At 49.5% G+C, this 22,619-nt stretch overlaps 1 long non-coding RNA gene across 1 annotated transcript in view; it reads right to left on the bottom strand.

Moving 5' to 3' along the window:
- The window catches only part of LOC119399342 (uncharacterized), a 74,857-nt gene that overhangs the window by 29,208 nt on the left and 23,030 nt on the right, over window positions 1-22,619 (bottom strand). Inside the window, exon 2 of the long non-coding RNA XR_005184803.2 lies at window positions 3,707-3,821. This is a non-coding gene — a long non-coding RNA (uncharacterized LOC119399342). The remainder of the gene's footprint in view (window positions 1-3,706; window positions 3,822-22,619) is intronic.

The following is a 22,619-nucleotide window of genomic DNA, read 5'->3' as shown; positions in this document are numbered from 1 at the left end:
AATGCCTTGCGCTCGTCTGGGCGGTGGGTAAATTTCGCCCATATTTGTATGGACGGCCGTTCACCGTTGTCACCGACCACCACGCCTTATGCTGGCTCTCATCGTTAAAGGATCCTACTGGACGGCTAGGTCGGTGGGCCGTACGGCTGCAAGAATATTCATTCACCGTTGTCTATAAGACGGGCCGCCAACATGAGGACGCAGATTGCTTGTCGCGTCATCCAGTAGACCCACCAGATCCTCCTGAGAGCGGCGAGTCTACATTCGTGTTGGCACTTTCAGCGTTCGCCAACATCGGAGGCGAGCAACGACGTGATCCTCACTTGAGAGACATCATTAACCGGCTGAGTGGTCCCACAACTCCTCCATCTCTCCGTCTGTTTGTGCTCCAAGATGGCATCTTATATCGTCACAACATGCATCCTGACGGACCCGACCTGCTGCTGGTTATACCCACACATATGCGTCAGACTGTACTCGCACAGTTGCATGACATTCCAACCGCTGGTCATCTGGGCGTCTCAAGGACCTATGACCGTGTTCGAGGTCGCTTCTTTTGGCCCGGTATTTACCGCTCCGTTCGCCATTACGTCGCTTCGTGGAAGCCTTGTCAGCACCGCAAAACACCAGCCACCCTTCCAGCAGGGCGCCTTCAACCCATCGAGATACCAACCGAACCATTTTACAGGGTTGGTCTTGACCTCCTCGGCCCTTTTCCTCTATCCATCAGTGGAAACAAGTGGATAGCTGTTGCCACAGATTACAGCACTCGGTATGCGATCACACGGGCTATCCCTACCAGTTGCGCAACCGACGTCGCTGACTTTCTCCTCGAAGACGTCATCCTTCGTCACGGCGCTCCTCGACAGCTCATTACAGACCGGGGTCGATACTTTCTATCCAAGGTAGTCCAAGACATCTTGCACTCTTGCGCTACAAAACACAAGTTCACCACTGCGTATCACCCTCAGACCAACGGCCTAACTGAGCGGCTGAACAGAACTATAACAGACATGCTCGCCATGTATGTTTCTCCAGATCATCGTGACTGGGACGAAGCTCTGGCGTTCGTAACGTTTGCCTACAACACGTCTCGGCATGATTCCGCAGGTTTCTCTCCGTTTTTTCTCCTCTACGGACGAGAACCCACGCTGCCCTTCGACACGCTCCTTCCTCCCGTTCTTGATACGACATCAGAGTGCGCTCGTGATGCCATCGCTAGAGCTGCAGAGGCACGCGAGGTTGCCCGCCTTCGTCTTAGCACTTCGCAGGAAAAACAACGACGCATCTACGACGCCCGCCACCGCGATATCCACTTCAATCCTGGTGACATGGTTCTTCTTTGGACGCCGTCACGGCGAGTTGGCCTGTGCGAGAAGTTGACTTCCCCGTACTCTGGTCCGTACCGTGTCCTGCGCCAAGTCACCGACGTCACGTACGAAGTCAAACCTCTGGACACTACCATAGCGCGACCCCCTGAAATTGTTCACGTCACTCGACTCAAGCGGTATCACTCGGACCAATCAAGCACCGGGTCGGTGCCTTCGCCGCCGGGGGTGATGCTACGAAGCGCTACCGAAGATGAAGAGGGAGACGTGATGAAAGAGGACGACGTTCCCTGATTCCGCGCGGACTTGGCTCCATCTTGTGTGCCTGGCTTTGTCCTCTGTATATACCTTGTAAATATAACCTTCAACGCCTTTTTCTCCCCGTAACAATACTGCCATACGGTCGTCGTGATTCTTGCATCATCGACTATAGTCATAGCGCTGCTGTCTCCATTAGGTTGACAATATCATCTCACCATCCTGCCTTCGTTACTATTGTCGCCAAATATCACTGTTATTCATTGCAATGCCATCGTCGTCATGCCTTCATTGGAACACCATCATCAAGTTGGTACAGCAGCGCCGTAGCCATCAAGCAGTCATCATCATTCTAGCGCCGTCACCACGTCGCTGTCGTGCCTTAGCCGTCGCATCGCTGTAATCCTATTTTAGTCATTCGTACATGTTCATTTCTTCGTCGTTATGTCGTTACCGTCATGTCTTCGTTCCGGTATTCTTATAGCGGTCCAATACACTGAAGCATTTGTCGTTATGCCACCGTTCGAGATTGATCATCCCACCTACACAACGTTTGTCAAATATTTCTTTGCCGCCATTATTTGGGTGCGCAAGATCGACAAGTTCTGTTGTAAGGTACGCATTTGGGCTGGTTGGTTCATGATTAACTGTAGAAACAGCGCTAAAAGACGGGACGAACGAGGAAAGGACACAAACAACGGCGCTGACTAACAAGCAAATGTGTTTTATTCTTCCAATCTGCATTTATATACTCGGCCACAATCTCAACAAAGCAAAAGGCAAAGAAACATAGAAAAAGATGATTAGCCTGCGCAGAGGCCAAAAAATCCTCAAACAGACAGAAACGTTAACTCCTTCGGAAGGAGGGAGATCGAGGGGAGGCTGACACATGCCGCTCCGCCATTATAGATATGATACGCTTCAGAAGTTACACGCGCCCGTTCATCATGGTACTTCGACAGGAAAATGGAATCTTTAAAAGATGGCTGGCAACCACATTCATTACAGTGAAGCGACAATTGACTATCTCTGGCTTGTTTACGGACGTTGTTCGCATGCTCGCGCATGCGGTCATTAGCGCACCGCCCCGTTTTGCAAGTGCTCACCTGCTGTTCAATCAGTGACACACCCGCAGAAGAAAGTAGTGGTTATTCCTTATGTGCACAAGGTGACACATAATCTGAAGAAAGTGGTCAGCAGGGCAGGCGTTAGACTGTTGTTTTCTGCCAAAAATAAGCTTGGTAGCCTGTGTCAGCAAGTAAATCGAGAGACCAAGACGAAAAGATGCAGCAAAAGCATCGCCAGAAGTATGTTGAATGTTGTGATAGTGTTGTGTATAAGATACCTCTTTCTTGCGGCCGTTACTATGTCGGCCAAACGGGGCGGTGCGCTAATGACCGCATGCGCGAGCATGCGAACAACGTCCGTAAACAAGCCAGAGATATTCAATTGTCGCTTCACTGTAATGAATGTGGTTGCCAGCCATCTTTTAAAGATTCCATTTTCCTGTCGAAGTACCATGATGAACGGGCGCGTGTAATTTCTGAAGCGTATCATATCTATAATGGCGGAGAGGCATGTGTCAGCCTCCCCTCGATCTCCCTCCTTCCGAAGGAGTTAACGTTTCTGTCTGTTTGAGGATTTTTTGGCCTCTGCGCAGGCTAATCATCTTTTTCTATGTTTCTTTGCCTTTTGCTTTGTTGAGATTGTGGCCGAGTATATAAATGCAGACTGGAAGAATAAAACACATTTGGTTGTTAGTCAGCGCCGTTGTTTGTGTCCTTTCCTCGTTCGTCCCGTCTTTTAGCGCTGTTTCTACAGTTAAGTTCTGTTGAGTGACGTTTTACCGGATGAAAAAGGATTATGTTACTTTTGTGTTCAATACAAAAAACTCTCGCAAAAGCAAGATAATACATCTTTGCAATAGCCAATGAATGCTTCGGTGAATACACACTAATACTATTGAAGTAATTCGTATATTTTTATAACTGCAATGATAATTGAAGAGTCGCAGTGCGGAATGAAAGATTAACGAAATATGATACAAGACTGGCTTTTACATAACATTCCCACATTTCTAGCCATGACAGGATATTATGCATATTGGAAAACATACTTACTACATCACCTCAATCTTGTTCATTGATGCAAGGCATGTTACCTGCATGCATAAAGTATCATCAAAATGCTTCTGCTCATTGTTCAACGTCAGCTTCGAACTCACGATGCATTTATCTAAGAGAAATCAGTTGTTAGTCATTTAGACAACAATAACAAACAAAATGCGACACATAAATGAATAAGAAATTACCAGATTCGCAACTCTCACACTTCATTCTCACAATCTAAACAGGCATACTGCGATAGCGCCCGTTTTTCGCGGTTTACATTAGGATGCTCTTAAGAGGACTCGCTCCGTGGAATTTGATACGAAATGACTGGTTCCCCAGACGTGAAAGAGAGACGTCCGTTTAATGGCAATACTAAAGGCGAACTGCCGCACCGGCCACGTGCACGCGCCCTCGATGCCCCCTCGGTTTCCTCTTCTTCGGTGTAGTCTGGCACGCTCCAAGTTGCTCCGTTCTGCACTATTATTCAACATCCTCCCAGGGGGGCCAATATGAATCGCACGCGTCCAGGGTGCAGCTTGAGCGGTGATAACATGTCCGCAACAGAAATAGGTGGGCTCGTTGGCGTCTTTTCCGCAGTTCAGTTGATAGGCGCTGGCAATGACGAGCCCTGCGTTGCAATGGAAGTGCATTCGCGAGCCCCGAGGCGGAAGCACGTTGTGGCACCGAGATGTGTTGACTTCCCAGTACGAATTGGGACGCGATCAATTGCTGGAGCTCGTCGAGCTTGCTCGCTAGACGTCTTCGTGGTCGAATGCTCTTCCAACTGAGCCAGCGGTAGGGGGACGATTTAAGCGGTTTGTCCGTGATCATGAGGCCTGTGATGTTCAGGTCGTTTATTAAATGCGGCAGTCTGATGTATGAGGAGTTCATGGCCTTCTCCGCAACCGCATTCTCCTTGTTCTCGTCAACATGTACGACGTTCGTGTCCATGCCAATATCGAAGTTCATCTTGGGAAGCATTTGGCAGTTCCACGGTTCTGTCCCTTTGTGCAAGGTGGGGAACGGTTGGTTCACTGAGACGAACATTTCTTCCAGAGATTTCAGTTCCTCTAAGGGCATTCGCTTTCGTCGGCTAATACTTTCCGTCGTTTTTGGGAATGATTGTTGCAAAAGTTTCATGCACGTTCCTTCAAGTCCGAGTGTTGATACGAGAAGCTTAGAAGCCTCATGTGATTCCTCCAGCGAAACCACGGACGTGTCCTCTCCGCTGATTGGCAGAAGATCAAAGAGAGGCACGTAGTCCAGATCATTGACTTGCTCCTTGTCGTCCATTTCATTGACGTTGCCATCGAAGGAACTGTTACGTCCCTTGCGTTCCTTCTGTGCTGTGAGGTCGAAACGCTCTTGAGCGGGCTTTTGCAATCGGCAGACAGCACGCGAATTTCTGCGAGCCGCTCGCTTTGCTTCCGGCAGTGCCTGTGCACTGCGGTCATTGATTTTCGGTTGTCGCACCCTTTTCCGTCCTTGGGACCAACTCTTATGGGGTGCAGGGCGTTCTTGACGTGCTTCATGGTGATGTACTCGGCGTGAAAAATCTCGAAGACTCGATCCTCGTCGTGGTGCTCGCACAAAAAGCAGCCGATCTGGGACAAGTTGCCGAAGTCCGGCGTCACCACCATGCTGCCGCCAATGCCGACGACGCGTGCGGCCAACAAGATCATCGACATGCTCGCCTGCCGTCTCACCCTCTTCCACCTTCCTGCCGCCGGCGACGGCGTTGTGAACTTGACGATTCTTGTTTGGCTTGTAAATGCCTACCTCCGATCCAAACAGGTGGTGGTTGCCCTCTAAGGTTTGTGAATGTGATCCACCTATCCGGATGGCATCAAGACACCACATTGACGACACGTCGATGTTCTCCGATTCAGACTTCTCAAGCGCGACAAATAACGCACTTGTTGGGGAACGAAAGTTGGACGTCATAGGGCCTTGCACCATCCACCCAAAGGTAGTGTCGATTGCTGTTATAGTCGAGCTGATGCGATCGATTTTCCCTGTGGTAACTTGCCAATAGGCGTCGGACCCGATGAGGACACTTATTTCTTCTGGTTGCCATGTGGTTGGTTGAAAGCTGTCGGCCACGTTGTACTCCCGTTCGCCGAGCAGGTGCAAAATGTGGGGGTCGAGGGGTGGGCTTGTTACAGAACAGATTTCAGGAATCGTTAAGGCCTCCAGAGTTACTGCTGAGGCGCCGAACTGGCTGCTGAGTCGCACATTGACACGCTCTGCAGAAATTCGTCTTCGTGACTTGGAGCCACCAAATGTGACGAGGGAGAGCTCTTCATTACCCACGACCGAGCACTTAAGTATCTTTGCCACGTCTGCACGAATGTATGTGCGCTGACTGCCGCTGTCCAGCAGTATCCGCACGAGTAGTCGTCGGTCTCCAGACTCTGCCCAAACTCGGCCTGTCTGCAACAATACAGGCGTATATTCGACGTGACTACTCTGGGCGGTTGTGACGTTTCGCATTGGTTGGGGTGGTGGTTCATGAAATGCCGGGGATCCACCGCTTGATTGAAGGTCTTCGGTTGGGCTCGATAATTCACAGAGAATCGTCAGGTGGCGTCGCTGACAGGTACCACACCTGAGATTGATGGATTTTCTGCACAATCTGGCGATGTGATTGCGTGTTCCGCAGCGGAAGCAGCAATTAGCGTACTGCAGCCTTGCACGCTTCTCCTCAGCCGATAAGTTAGCGTTACAGAAAGCGATCATATGATCCTTGCTTTGGCATAGCGGACACGCTGGTCTGACAGGCAAGGTGGGCCCGGTTAGAGCTGACGCTGATGGTAGAGGTTCCGCGCCATAAATTTCTTCAGGCATGTGGGTCCTGGGTTCGTCTTGCAGTGCACGACGCGACAGCTGCCGGCCTTCCTCCCGGATTTCCACTTGGATGCGGAGGAAGGTTAGCATATCCTTGGCTAGCCGCGTTCTGTCTTCAGGAGTTTCGGCGATACTGGGTGTGCAGTTTGTTTCCTTGGTCTTCTGCCTGTATATGATGGCGAGATCCTCTGGCAGACATCGCATCAGGACACGGTTTAACACCACGGTGTACTGGTCTGGTGAAACTCCAAGCCCTTCTAAGGCGCTGACGTGAAATTGGACGTTGTCGTGCAGCAGACGAAGCTTCTGGACCTCTGATGAGCATTTCACTGGGCTTAGCGCGAGAAGATGATCGATATGTTCGTTCACGAGCAGATCCCGGCGTCCGAAGCGGTCCGTGAGCGTCTTGATCGCAAGGTCATAGTTCTGTTCGGCTAAGCGGATGCCTTCGACAGCCCGCTTCGCGCTGCCGGTTAAGTAGGAGAGCAGGTACTTGACTTTTCAATCCGCGGTAGCTCAGCGTTCTTGTGGATGGTGGCGTCGAAATGGTCCCAAAAAGACTGCCAACCACGCAGACTACCATCGAAAGTCGGTATCTGTAACTTCGGTAGTTGAACTGAACGCTGACGGTGCTCTCTCACCTGGCCTGCTGCGTCGCTGGAGTTCGGAGATCCGAGGTAGCTAGGCCCGGGTTCAGTTGCTCGAGCCTGCGTTCCGGCATTCCTCTCACGTTCTTGAAGCCAGAACTTGGCGCGTGATACTGCGTACAGAATCTTCTCGTTGTATTCCTGCGCCGTTCCTACTTCCTGGTCGAGGTTCTCTTCGTCCGTGGTCGCAAGGATGACGTCGTCGAGCTGCGACAGTGCTGTCTCCTTGTCCTTGAGGTAATTCATGTGTCCGCTAGTCTGAGAGGCGTCAGGATCCGGTTGCTGCAGCAGGCCCGTTAAAAGCGTGAGCGCTCTCGTGACGCCAGCCCTTATGGCACCACGCTTCTTGCGCAGCTGGTCCGAGTTCGCCATGGCCGTGACGTGAAGGCGTCTCTCGAGGGGCAGTCCCGGGTTTCGGCACCAAATGATACGAAATGACTGGTTCCCCAGACGTGAAAGAGAGACGTCCGTTTAATGGCAATACTAAAGGCGAACTGCCGCACCGGCCACGTGCACGCGCCCTCGATGCCCCCTCGGTTTCCTCTTCTTCGGTGTAGTCTGGCACGCTCCAAGTTGCTCCGTTCTGCACTATTATTCAACAGATTTCACAAAGTGTCGAAACCTGGTTGTAACATTCGACATACACGCGCAAAGTCAGTCACGCATTATGCATAGATGCTAGACCCGTAGACGTGGAGCAGTGTAAACTTGTGAGGTTTTTTTGCTTGTTTCTTAGTTTTTATTTTATTTTGTTAATACTCGCATACACGAGAGCTTTGCTGTAGGGTAGCGCCACGAGGGCATATTAAACGACCAGGTTGCTTGGTCTAAAGCACGTCTAGATATGCAGTTCCCTAAGAGAAGCTGCAGGCACCGTATATTCACGGCCTGTCCAGAATGTGTCTGAAAAGGTGAATGCGTGCAGCATTTCTTGGGCCCTCGGTCAGTTTCGACGGGTGTGCCCATTGATAGTCACGAGTGTTGAACGCGATGGCGTTAATTAGCCTATGTCACCGAAATTGTGGTGTCCGCTTCCGGCGTCAGTTTTAGTAGCGTGGTCTGTGAGCGGAAAATGGTTATGATGATGACGATGTAGTGGTGTTTTGGGGCGCAAGGGCGAAATGTGGCAAAAGAGCACGATGCCTTATTATGTGGAATGCTTATGAACCATGAGTAAAGATGTTTTGTATGATACCGTGGCTGTAAAACAGCCTAAAATAGATATATAGAGCAAATGAAGAGTCGATGCATGTAGTGAGGCAGGCTATGGGCTGCATTTGGTAGAGGCGAGATAATAAAAGAGAGTCAATGCATATCGCAAGAAATTAAAAGTTACAATGGCGTTACGTGCAGACAGCACTAATGCCTCAACACGGCCATTGACCACAAGGGCGTGGACAGATGTGCCTCTTAAAGCTGCCGCAGCAGCAGCCACTCCTGAGGGGCTGACCTACGATTCAATTGGGGCAAAAACATGCAATGTTCTACATTCGTTTAAAAAAACTTAAAACAGAGCCTGTTCTGAATAAAGTGCCTCGGCCGACCAATACGCTCGAAAACCTTGTCAGTTGAGAGTAGCGCTGTGTTCCGTCTTTTTTCTTGTGGTGTGGTTTTTTGCGCTAAAAAAGCAACATGGATTCTCACCAACTAGCCCGCCAACGCATTCTCTGTAGTGGTGTTCTTTGTTTATATGCCAGAGGAGACTGTTTTTCCTTAATGTTTGAAGGTTGAGACATTCCAGTAATCTGTGGCGGACCACGGTGTCTCACCATATTCACCTCAGACTACAAGCACTCCATTTTCCTATCTGTCGTTGATTTAGGTAGAGTTTGTTAAATTTATAGGATCCCACAATCGCTGCCAGTAATCCCTCACCTTCCTACGCAAAAATCCTGCCATAGATCTTTAAGATCTCTGGCAGGATGACCTATAGGGATGTTCCTAGATTTCGTTCCTATGGACGTCGCAGTTCTGTCGGCGAGTACATTGGCTCCAATGCCCCTGTGATCGGGCACAGAATTGAAGAGTTCGATAAAAATTCTGTTTTTTTAACGATTTCAAGGTTTTAACAACACTTAGCTAGTCTGTATAGACAACCGCCGTTTGGAGCCAGGTACTGTGGATGTATTTACAGCAGAAAGGAGTGCATAAGCTTCAGGTGTAAAAATGCTCTTCTCTGGGTGCCGATTGTAAGCCCCAATACGCAGGAGATGGTCCGGTGTGGATCGGCCTTCCCTGAAACACCACGGGTGATACCGAGTAGCTTATTTGTTTGAAGTAAGTATAATAACCGGCTATTTATCATCTTTTCAAATAACTTACAAAGACAACTTGTCAGAGCTATTGGCCGGTAACTTGCTGTATGAGATGGATCGTTGCCTTGTTTTAAAACAGGTACTCGAATAGCCTCTTTCCATGTTAATCGAATGTATCCTGCGGTCCAGATCTTAATAAACAGACTCAAAAGCACCATCTGCGCGTCGGGATGGAGACGTTTTATCATTGTATACATTCTGTCAGCTCCCGGTGAAGACTTCTGACAACTGTTCAAGGAGACCTGAAACTGGGCCATGCCGAAAGGATGGTTGTAGGGCTTGCTTCAACCAGCCTTTCGGTTAAGCGCTTTCTTTTCTGCTATTTCTCTGTGTTTAAGGAAGCTGGCTCAGTAGTTTAATGAGCTAGATAAGCGCTCGAAAATTCCATAAAGCGAATTTTCCTGGTCTTCAACGCTGTTAGCTTAGTCGTCTACAAAGCGTGGAACTCCTTGTCTCATAATTTTCTTAGTCTACTCCACACTTTCATTTCTTGCGTGTATCACTCTATACTCGAAATATATTTTACCCAGCTCTTCCTTTTAGCATCACGATGAGTGCAACTGACCTGGAATTTTACTTGTTCAAAATTTTTAAGATTTTCCGCAAATGCGTGCTAACGTAGGAAGTTCCAGGCCTTTTGTTTTTAGCGCGCACTCCCGCACTGGTGAATCCACCATGGGACACACTGGCTGCTTGGGACACCATGAACGAGTATAAGAAGGGTGGCCACCATCGCAGTTCCGACAGCGGGGAGTGTTGCTGCAGTCATCAGAGGAGTGATCGGGCTCGCCATAGTTTGCACACGTTGGCTGTCTTCAGCAGCTCTGAGATCAACGGCCTTAACTCTGGCACTTGAAGCACCGTCTGAGATTGGGTATGTATGCTCTGACACGGATTTTCATGTTACCTGTTTCAATTTGCTCTGGGAGCCTGGTTGAGCCAAATACGAAGATCAGCTGTTTATTTGATATTTTTGTCATGTATAAGTATCTTGATCCTTTTAACATATATCACACTTTGTTCCTTTTATCCGTCCAGTAGCTCTGCCTCACTAAGGGCAATCAAGTTGTCACGTCTCCACGGACCATATTCATTGATTTGTGTTCAGTCACAGTTATAGCAACGTCTCCAAATCTCTCAAGGCTAGGAAGTTTCTCATGTTGGGCTTTGCAAAGGTTTCGAGAAGTAGATCTCCGCTTGACAGTTTAGTAATTTTGTACCCTGGTGCTACTTGTTCAAGGCATTTAACCACAAGAAGAGGTGAAACATCTTTAACTGGCATGTCGGTTTGCTCACTGTGGATCACGTGATATCGAGGAAAATAACGTTGTGCTGCATCAAAAAGTTTGCTGTCACTCCGGTGCGCACTATTGTGAGAGAAGTATCAGAAAGTAGAGAGAAATGAGTACCGAATAAATAGCAGCTATGGTAGACACCCACCATCGAAACAAAAAAGGGGACGTTAGCATGCTTCGGTAACACATTCACACGCCAGCTATACAGAGCTGATTCAATCCAACATATCTCCAAGGCTGGATATAGAACACAAGGTTAACCGAGGCCGCCTACGAAACCTGGGAGGTAACTGAAGAGAATAGGATACATGATAGCAAGGAACGAACATATGAAAGAAAAAGATAACAGAGGCGGATAGTAAAAGGGACTGCCGGTTTCGCTTGGGTGCGTCAACCCAGAGGTGCCATCTACGCGAAGCAGGGGCCAAAGGTGTGTGTTGCGTCTGTTAGGGGGCCTTAAAGGTCCAATCACCTGACATCGGCTCATCCCCCAGGATCCCGTTTTCCCCGGACGCGGCTAAGCCACGCACGGCTAGGCGTGGGAGGGGGTGTAAATCCCCGCTCCCCTTGGTTTGCGTCTATGGTGACGCCGCACACCAAACGTATGCTTGCGCAGACGCCCGGGGAAAAATGGTTATGGATGCAAAGAATAACAATCAGCGGCTCAAGCTGGAATCAAAATCAGGTACTCTATTTATTTATTTATTTATTATTTATTTAGTTATTTAATTATTAATACCTCAAATACCCCAGCTTGGGGTTTTACGCGAGGGATGGGCTGTTATGTAGTGACAATGATTCGATGAACAACTTGAAGGCTTGCGGGTTGGATTGGAGCACAGCATCTCTGGGTAGTGCGTTCCAGTCTCTTGCTGTGTTCACAAAGAAGGAGCGAAGGTGCGCAGCGGTCTGTGCCGGTGGTGGGTAGACCGCTTTGGTGTGATTCGTGCGGCAGGACGGACGATGAGCAGGCAAGATTAATGAAGTGCTAGGAGAGGAATGGTAAAACTTGTGAAAAAGGCGCGCTACTTACTGATTTAGAAATGCAGTAAACCACTAAATGTTCATGTGACTTTTCTTTTTTCGTTTCGCTTTTACTTTTGCATTTCGTCTTTTCCTACACTACGTGTTTTATTGATGCAGAGTGACTTCATAATTTGCAAATACTGCATTTTACGCACCCGACGTATTTCGGGAAGAGTTCTTTTTGTTAACTTTTTTTTTGTTCTACGATTGCCTCTTGCTATATGTCTTGCACTCGATTACGGGAGTAAAAATTTTTGAAGGGAGGGGTGGGGTTGTTTTTTTCTTTTCTTTTTATCTTATAGTATGTGTCACTCTCTTATGAGCTGTGTTATTTTATCTTGACAGGCTGCGTTGGTTTGTTGTAATACTTCTGCATATGCCGATATGTTTGCTTTGTTTCCCTTTTCTGTGAGCTTGTGTGCCTTACGGCTCCATTTGTGCTTGTAAATCTACAAGTTTCCCACCTGCATGGTCCTTCGTGACCGCAGTATACTGTAAATAAATAAAATAAATAAATAAAGGCGCAACCGACATCTAAGGCGTCTTATTTCCAAGTTATCAAGATGTGCTTAGGATTTTAGTTTTGTAACACTAGTGTGGAAAGAATAATCTGAATAGATGTAGCGAGCTCCGCGGTTTTGTACTGCTTCAAGTGCTTTAGTAAGGTTAGTTTGATGTGGGTCCCAAGCAGAGCATGCGTATTCTAACTTGGGCCGAACGCATGTTTGATAAGCTAACAGTTTGGCCGATGAGGGAGCAAGGTGCAAGTGCCTTCGAAAGTATCCTAATGTGCGGTTACTTTCGTTAATGATGCTGGTGATGTAAGAGGACCACGTGGCAGCCAGGTAGTCTAGCACAGACCCACGCCAGTGCTTTAAAGTGTTTCAGGAGAAAACCCTATACAGGTGTCATGTAGGTCGTGGAGTTGCGTTACCAGGTCCAATTTTGCGAGAAAGAAACGTAAAATTGCACAAGGTTTGAATGTCTATCCAATACAAAGTGTGCAGCTACACCCGCCATGGTGGTCTAGTGCTGACCCGCAGGTCGCGCGATCAAAACCCGGCCGCGGCGGCCGCATTTTTGATGAAGGCCAAAATCCTCCAGACCCGCGTACTTAGGTTTAGGTTCACGTTAAAAAACACCAGGTGGTTAAATTTTTCGAATCCCTGCACTACGGCCTCTCTCATAATCATATCGTGGTTTTGGGACGTCAAACCCCAACAATAAATATTATATAAGCGTGCAGCTGCGTAGGTGCGACGATTACATTACGGACGCGTGATGAGTACTCCGCATGAAGGGTACTTCGAAACTATACTTTCCGCAGGCACCCTAAGCGAATGAGAAGAATATGCGAACGAGATTCGATTATGCTTTGGCGTTGCACTCATGAAGGCGAGCCTTAAAGGCGAACTCCGGCGATTTCCTGGCCATGTTGAAGTAATGGTGCTTTGATGTTCATGAGACGCTTGTGTCACTGGCCCGATAGTGGAAATACTCAGCAAATTCGGAAATAATTTTAAGTAAGCAAAACAAAGCCGAGCAGTATTGCCTTCACGTGAAGTAGATGATACAAACCGAAAATCGTGCAAAGCATGCAGATACCGACAGCTGCAAAACCGCCAGGAGCAGATGCTCAGCGCAAAGGTGATCACGCCGCACCAGCGGTACCATGTCTCTGACTGACTTTGCGACGTGCAAAAGATCCTCGGAGCTGTCTCACAATGACAGCTACCATTCGGGCGCATTCGGAAGTCAACTAGAACTGCCAAAGAAAGCATAGCCTGTTTTGTTGAAGAACAAAATCTTCTTGAAGAATCTGCTAAGGGCAGCACGAGAGACTGTAAGGATGACTGCATTCAATGTAGGCAATCCTTCTTGCACGTACTTAAGGGTGACATCAATCGCTGCTAGTTCCGCTGTCAAGAGCTGCTTATATAACACATGTGTGACTCTTCCACATATGTGTGTGCATATACCATGCGCCTATCATTCGCGCCATTTCTTAACGTTTCGTTCAATATGAGAAATTGCGCAGCAGTCACCTTCCTGCCACATGCTTTGCATTACATCGATTCCCACGGTACGTGGCATCTGCCGTATTTTTTTTCTAAAAGAGCCAAGTCCACCTTAACTCAAACAGAAAAACGCAGGGTTTTGATGCTGACGCAATGGTCGGGCCTGCACCAACCCTTTTTGAGGTCGAGGTGCCTTAGGGTCTAGGCTTGTACGGTGTGTGGTGTTGTCCGTGCTCACGGCACAGCACCGTGTAAAATCCCATAAAAAAGGTTTAAGAATAGTCTAATATCAATCCTAATGGCGACAGAACAATATAAAACACCTACAAGCACAAATACTTTATACTAGTCGGCGACTTCAACGTACACATTATGGACCTTAGGACCTAGCTTTGTCGTCGACTCTTTATGTTACTCAATTTACAATATATGGGGCAACTTTCGGGTAACATATGTGAGACACAAAAAAGGTTCAGCAGTACATTAACATCAATCATAATTGTGACAGAACAATATAAAGCTTCTACAAGCACAAACCTACTAGTCGGCGACTACAACGTGGACCTTAGAACCTAGCTTCACCCAGTCGTCATCCTTCACTTCGTAGAGGTGCGTTCCATACCAAACATTCTCTTTGTGCCACAAATAAAAAGGTCAAAACACCACAAAAATACCGACATTAAGCGCCCATCAATAAAGCATATGAAATCACAATGCACGCTGGAGTGAAAATACACGAGAGGACGCTGCGGTGCAAATGCGTATGTAAGCGCGTTCCAGACCACACATCTTTCTGTCATGGATGAAAACGAACGTAGGTGTGGCATGGGGCGTCTCCGACAAGCTACTACTCCGGAGGCGAGGGTGCGGGAAGCGGCGGCAAAACAGCAAGAACGACAAACTGGAGATCCACGGTTAGCGAACGATCCCTAGTGCTTCGCCCACTCATCATCATTCACTTCGTGGATATGCGTGACTTTTTTCTAGCGTACTCATGCCACCGTAATGCCCCAAAACCTATATTGCGGCTAAAATCTATATAGCCCACTATCGTCAGTTTTCAGGAGTAACATTTGGATTTGACTTTTATAGATGGGAACATTTCATTTGGGCTTGAATTAGCTCATAAAAAAGTCTGAACCACAGTGAATGAACGATGTAGCGATATTTTGTGACCAAATTAACACCATCCTTAAGCTTCCATCGGTGCCGACCTTTGTTGCAATGCAATAACTAGACTTAAAGCGCGACTGCTACTTCCAGGCAAAAGGCGCACCATTCTGGACTGTCGGCAGCGCTTTATTGTTCTTCGCAACTATTGAAGGCCTTGTAGTTGTTCATTCCATCCGAGCATGCCTCACGCCCATTGCAGGGGATTGGCCGAGTAGGGGGTGAATTTTTCCAATATTTCCTTTAGTGTGTCATTCGTAGAAGCTATAGATAACTAATATATTCGATTGATGTACCAATTATTGGTAACGAAATATTTAAAGCAAGCAGAATTTAAGTAGATATTCTTTTTGACTGTCCGATGAATTCCTCAATGGCGAAGAAAACATCCCCGTGGCTCTATCCCAGAGTGGTGGCCCCAAAACAAAGAATAACCGGCTCTGATACTTCCTAGCTTCGGCAACCCAGCGACCGGCGCGACCCTAGCCCCCAAGTCCGCATGCGCGCAGTCTTTCTCCCCCTTCCTTCTTCCCTTTACTTTCCTATATATTCACGTGCGTGAGTAAACGACACGCTCTTGCATGGTGCTGTAGCGGGAGAGGGACATGAGAGGCGACGTGACGTCGGCCGACGTGGCCGTGCCGTTGTCTCGCCAGTTTATTAGAAGGCCAAGCGAAGCGGCGGCAGCTGCAGGCGTCCAGACCACCAGGGGCCTGAGCGCGTTCTTTTCTACAGGCATGGCGCGTTGGCTGAAGAAATAAATGACGATGATGATGATGCTACAGACTACCCCCCCCCCCCCCCCGCAGAAATGAAACGGATAATGATAACTCTGGGGGCGTATATACAGAAGTCTTTATGACGTCGGGACGAAGGGGTCCGTGAACAGTCGAAGTCGTGAACGTGGAGAGGCACGGGGTCTCTATGTACATTCCGATGGGCGGCACTGGGAGAAGTGCAGCGGCCGAAGAACTGGGTGAAAGTGCGCTGTGGTAGTACCCAGGTGGCTTTCCCGACGACTTGATGGGGCGCTTTGGTAGCGCACCGGGTGTTGCGAGTGAGCGCGGCTGGCAGAGGTGCCCGCAGATAGAGTTGAGGGCGGGTGCATAAAGGCCGATGCGGGCGATGTGCGCGGAACAATTCGAAATGGCACAGTGAAGCCGCGACGACCAAATATCGCCGAGTAGCTGCTGCGATGGGTCTTTCCTGTGCGGGCGCAGCGCTGACGCGGATGTCGGTACGTGGGCATTGTGACCTGAGGGTCGTCCAAAGATGGGTCCACTTGGCCGCTTACGTTGGTAGTGGGTGGGTAGTGATGTAGACGTAGGTGGCGGCGCAACGCTAGCCTGAGCATTTTATTGCGGCCGGCGTGCTGGCACGGGTATAAAAGTTGACGGACGCGGAAACTTTGTGCTCGAAGAACCATGCCACACGCAGTGTGAGTTGTGATGAGGTGTACCGCACGCGGTAGGTAAGCGTGTCGGGCAGAGGTCGAAGATCCTTGCGCTGTGTCGAAGGGAATGCCTGCGTTCAAGGTGCATTCCTCCTGGTTCATGTCCCCCGTCAAGAACTCCGGAGGAGGGATGCCGTGGAACGCAGCAGGCGGGGACACTGTAGGAGGGTCAGTCGGCGCACCTGTCTTCGTGAAAGGACCTTCAGTAGGCGGCGTACGAGGGATGGGGCGCAGGTAGGCGTCAGAGATGTCTGCTTCTGCGGCAGGCGTGGCAGGTGTGGGTTTCTCGCGTAAGCGAACCAGGCATATCGTCCGCAGGCGCTTCAGTCGTAGTAGCGGAGTCTGGCAAGTTCGGCCGTAGTTTGTTCGGTGCTCGAACTTCAGCTGCGTGAGACTCTGAGGGTGATACTGGTCGCAGCTGGCAAGACGCGCAGAGCGTAGAGGTTGTTAGAACGTGGTGTTGGGCGATGGGCGTGGTTGGTGAAGCCTCTGTAAAGGAAGGGTGAACACCGATGGTACATGTCTTCGGCCGATTCCAGGGTAAGCGATATAGCAGCCGTCACGAAGGCTGACGCCTGCGAGGTGTCGCGAGCTCTTCCTCGAGGTCGGGGAAGACGTGAGGATGGCGGGTACGCGTGATGTGCCTTCGGCCGACAGCTTCGAAGGAACGCGCCTCGTGTTGGACAGGTCAGTCGAAGTGCTGGCGTCTTGTACCTTGTCGTCGTGGTCCGGTACAGAATAGATGTCCCTGTGGCCGGATCTGAGGTAGAAGTAGTCGAGATCAGTGAAGGGTCGTCATGGTCGAGTGAAGCTGCTGGCCGGCGGGCACCGCACGCTGCGACGGTGGAGAAACGTGGAACTCGTGGCTCCACCAAAGTGGGTGGTACGTGCGGCCGTAACAGGCGAGCACAGCAGCGCAGAGATCATCCTATGGCTGTGGGCTGGATGTCGATGCAGCAGCAAGATGGCGTAGTTCTACCGGCAGTGCGTTGAGCAAGACTGCCTGCATCAGCGGCTGAGCCATGAGGCCATTCAGTGCGAGAGTGGCGTCAAGCTTCAGGAACCATGCTCGGGGGTTGGCCGGGTGGAAAGGTTTGACTGGTGGGCAGAGTGACGGAAGCATTACAGCGGCCCGCCTGGGGAAAGGCGTACTCTTCGGGTCACCAGTGTAGCGCAAGAGAGAGATGTGAGAGACGACATGACGTCGGCCGATGTGGCCGTGCCGCCACTTTATTCGTAGTCTAAGCGAAGCGGTGGCGGCTGCAGTCGTCCGCACTACTGGCTCGCGCCTCGTCTCTAGGCATGAGCTGCACGAGAGGCGTGGCACCGTGGCTGGAAAAATGACGATGATGATGAATGGTGATGGTGATGACGCTGCAGTACCACTGCCTCGTTTATTGCTAGATCGGCGTTGCCGCCTCCAGCATAAAAGTGGCGACGAGAAGTCCAACCTATACGCAACAGCAACCGGGCACCAGCCACGAGACCGAGACGAAGACACCCATCAGCCCGCCCGCGGTCATGGCCCTCAGGCTTCCGGATTTCGCAGAGCAGACAGATAAGTGGCAAGCGTATCTCGTTAAGATCGACGCCTACTTTGAAGCAAATGAGGTGACGGGTGACGCGGAGAAAATGGCTTTGTTGGTGGAAGCGTTAGGCTCGAGGACCATTGACATTCTTTGCCGCGGAATTGCACCGACAAAACCGAGCTTGCTGAGCTGTCAAGAAGTTGTTTCAACATTGATCGAGCTTTATGATCCGTCACCTAAAGGGATATCGGAAAGCTTCAAGTTCTTTCAAAAAAACCAACAAGAAGGGGAGCAGGACTGAAAGTTGAGCTAGTTGGTGATACATAATGTGCAAAAAACAGCGCGCAGACGGACGGGACGAAGAAAGGATACACAGAACAAGCGCTGTGTATACCTTTCTTCGTCCTGTGTATACCCGTCGTTCTGTGTATACCTTTCTTCTTCCCGTCCGTCTGCGCGCTGTTTTTTGCCCATTAAGAAGGGGAGCCCGTGCAGGCATTTATCGTCGAGATTCGCAGGCTAGCTCACAACTGCAACTTCTCTTTTATGTTGGAGCACATGCCGAGGGATCGCATCGTTTGTGGAGTGCGGTCGAAAAACCTGCAGAAACAATTGTTAGCCAAAAAGGACTTCACGCTTTCAGAAGCGGAGGCACTTGTTCTAGCAGCCGAAAGCGCCGAGTTAGGGTTACAACAGATGAACAGGCGTTAAACCCCAGATATTATTAATAACAGATGAACAGGAAAGGCGACGCCTCCGGCGTGTTCAACATGAAGCATAAAAAAAACGCCAGGCCTGCGCGGAAAGCGCAGCACAGTCACAGCGAAAGCTGGAACAGCGGAATTTCTAGAGCCTGTTGTAAACTCTCTTGGGGCTACTAATACAAGTACACTAGCACCGTACCCAATACGCTATAAATCACAATAGTTGTGAAGTTGGGAAGCACCTACAACGCCATTATTCATCATTGTGCGCAGAAGCAAGGTTTCAGCTACACATCTGTAAGGCATTATGTGCACTTTGTTTACGTGATGACTGATGACGATGAAGAATTGTGGCTCAGCCGTTGTAATGGGTTGGAAGCTTTAAACGACTCACCAGTTACATAATTCGCAGTTATGTGATGCCCGGTCGCTATTTCACTCTCCCATCATGCAATATAACATACCTTGACGTGAGAAAGAGAGAGAGGAGGGAAGCACTTTATTGAGACCGTGCGGAAATGGATGATGGGCTTATGGGCTTCCTTGGTAACCAATGCAAGTGCACTTGCGAGGAACCCACTACGCTATAACTCATCATAATTTCTGTGAAGTAGGGAAACAGCCACTATGCCATCTTTCGTCATTCAAAGGAGAGCCGTGGTATACTCTAAAAACATGTTAGCCATTATGCGCTTTTTTGGTGCTGTGCCTGATGACGATGAAGAATTATTGCAGAGCCCCTTGTAATGGGTTGGAAGCATCCAAAAGACCACTCGTTGCGCAATTCGCATTGTGTGACGCCTGGTTACAGAATTCGCGTTGTGTGGTGCGTGGTTTGTTATTTCACTCTTCTACCACACTAAATTACATATGTTAATGTGGTTCCTTCTGGACATGAAGCCTGTATAGCGTCTTCTTGCAAGGCAGTTCCAAGCACCGGGATGGCTCTGAGGTACAACACTGGGCTCCCACGCAGAGGGCCCAGGTTCGAACCCCGTTCCATCCTGAAAATTTTTTTCTTATTTCGTTTTTTTTTCTTATTTCGAGCGATAGTGGTTACGGACACCGGCGGCTGCGGCAGCGGCGGCGGACAACTACGGCGCAAATAACGGCCGTTGAAATGATCTCATAACAGCTTTCGCTGTAAAAGGGAACCCACAATGAGCAGGGGTGAATCGAGCAGCTTATCGCAACAACGTAGCTGCTGCGGCAAACAGGGGCATCAGGTCAATGCGTGCTCATTACGAAGGCGCCGGTGCTACAGATGCCGGAGACAAGGTCATTTGGTGTGAGTATGCATCCGAACAGTCACTGCCAACAGAACACTCGCGGTAACCGAATGTTCAGCGAAAAGTGAAGATGACGTCTGTAATGCATTACAAATACGGTCAGTGAAAACTAACGAATGCCTAGTTTCGCCCCTGCGCAAACAGGTTGCATAGAACGGAGTGCCGCTGAATATGACAATCTACACAGGTTAGCCTGTCTTAAGCGGCCACCGTTTTGTGAACCTACATCAACTCTTTTATGTTATCTTAGGAAGATACGACTGCTGGTCACTGTAAAAATGCAAGCTTCCTATACGCCTAGTGCACCGCCTATAGAGCCGCCACTGATAGCCACCTAGCGGGCGCCGGCGACAGTGCGTGCGGGAAGCCGAGCAGACGACAACGCTTTGCATAGATTTGCTGTGAGGGAGTGGATAAAGTTCCAGGCTGCGATTTGTGCTTCGTTTGGCTGCCAGACAACTAATTTTGCTCTGACAGCTGCAGGAAAGGCGCGGGCCTCTACGAAAGTAGACTTGAGCACGGTGTTTGTCACAAACGAGCGCTTAACGAAGCGCGCGTGGGCGATGTCAAACGCCGGCATGAAAATCCGGTGCCGACGGTTCGTGCGCGACAGAACGTGCGCATCAAAAAAGAAGTATCAAAACGCGCTGATATGACCGAGGAGGGGTAGAAGCTGACACCGATGCTGCGGCGAAGTAGGGCTCTTGCGAGGCTTCTTACGTACAAGTAGAAGACGCGATTTAATTACATACATACAGGAGCTTCAAGAAACAAGGCGTAGAGATGCGCCTTTACAAGACAAGGGCACAGAGCACAGACGAGACGAGAGGGCCAGAGAAGGTCAGAGAGACTCAACCTATCTGCGCAGGATGTTCTCCTGCATGTTAAAGAGATCCTATTTTATCCCAAACGACAGACGGCCCGAACCAGAGCCATTCTCGCATTAGACATACAAAAGACTTTTGACAATGTCGGGCACGAACACATCCTCAGGACATTGGCCACCACTGGCTGCGGCCGTAGGACCTGGCATTATGTCAAAGCCTTCTTGGAAAATCGCACCGCCGAGGTTAGATTCGGTTCACTCACATCCACCACTTTTACCCTCCCAAGCAGGGGTACACCCCAGGGAGCTGTCCTATCGCCACTCATTATTCAATGTAGCCATGGCCCCATTGGCCAAAGAACTCGCAAATATTCCTAAATTACAGCACGCATTTTATGCTGATGATATGACTCTGTGGGTGTGCCATGGCTCCATGGGGAGGCACAAGATATCCTACAAACCGCTATCAACGTTATAGAGCGGCATATTAACACAATGGGTCTCCACTGTTCGCCAGAAAAGTCGGAGTTACTTACAATTAAACCCCACGCGTGCGACCCAACCATTGACCTGTTCGTACATGGTCAACCTGTGCCAAGTGTACATAAAAGCAGGATCTTGGGGCTACACATCCGATCAAACTTAGACGCAAACTTCACCTTAAACCTTCTAGATAAGCAGATAAAGCAAATTTCAGGATTGATTCGCCGGATTGCGTCGCGCAATCACGGTCTGAGAAGGACACAATGAAAATTTTTGAAGCTTTGGTGGTAAGTCGCCTCGCTTATCATCTTCCCTATCACCACCTCACTCAAAAGCAAACAGAACAGGCGAACAGTCTAATCAGGCGGGCGGTTAAGACCGCACTGAGGCTACTGATGCGCACTAGCAATACTCACCTCCTACAGACTGGTCTGTAAAATATAGTCCAGGAATATATAGAGGCACAGAAGAGCAACCAACTCTTGCGCCTCTCTCGGACACCCACAGGGCGGAACCTGCTCCGAACCCTGAGGTTAGAACCAAGCGGCACGATGCGTAACGAATAAGCATGGTCCCCTATTCCGATAAAGGTCGCGGCACACATGCAACTCAAACCACTGCCACGAGACATGAATCCCCAACGCCACCCGGGTCGACGCAAGGCACGCGCTGATTATTACATACGGTGGTACAGAAATCATGATGACGTCCTTTATGTCGACGCTGCGGTAGGCCCGCTTGAAGGAACGGCCACAGCTGCTGCGATGACTGAGGACGAACGCATTAACAATATCCGCGTCGATTAAAACGGCTCGCCCCGACGTGGCTGAGGGAGTCGCATTAGCCCTAGCAGTGGCACATGCGGCCGCAGATTCTACCATTACAGAAATCTGTACTGATTCCCAGAGCGCATATCGATACTTCCGTGAAGGCATAGCACCAAACACGGTTTCACGCATTTTGCGAAACATTCCTTCGCTTCCCCATCCGGTGACTATAACGTGGGTGCCTGGGCATGAGCGTATCCCTGGGAATGAGCGCGTTAATGCGCATGTCAGAGGTCTTTCCATCCGGACCCTGGAGGACCACTCACCCAAACCCGTGACAAAACCAGAAGAGGGAATCTGTACCTACCATCAGAATACGTCCTATTACAGGAACGGCAGACGAGATTTACCTGCCCCTCACTACTTCCTTACCCCTAATCAGAGCTCGGTCTGGCGCCAGCTCCAGACGAAAACATTTATTTCCCCCTATCTGGCACATCTATTTTACCCAGGTCTCCATCACCCACATTGCACCACCTGTGGGGCTCCCCGG

This window comes from Rhipicephalus sanguineus, chromosome 7, assembly GCF_013339695.2.
Source record: "Rhipicephalus sanguineus isolate Rsan-2018 chromosome 7, BIME_Rsan_1.4, whole genome shotgun sequence".
Classification (NCBI taxonomy): Eukaryota; Metazoa; Arthropoda; class Arachnida; order Ixodida; family Ixodidae; genus Rhipicephalus; species Rhipicephalus sanguineus.
This window is presented reverse-complemented; position numbering and strand designations above follow the sequence as displayed.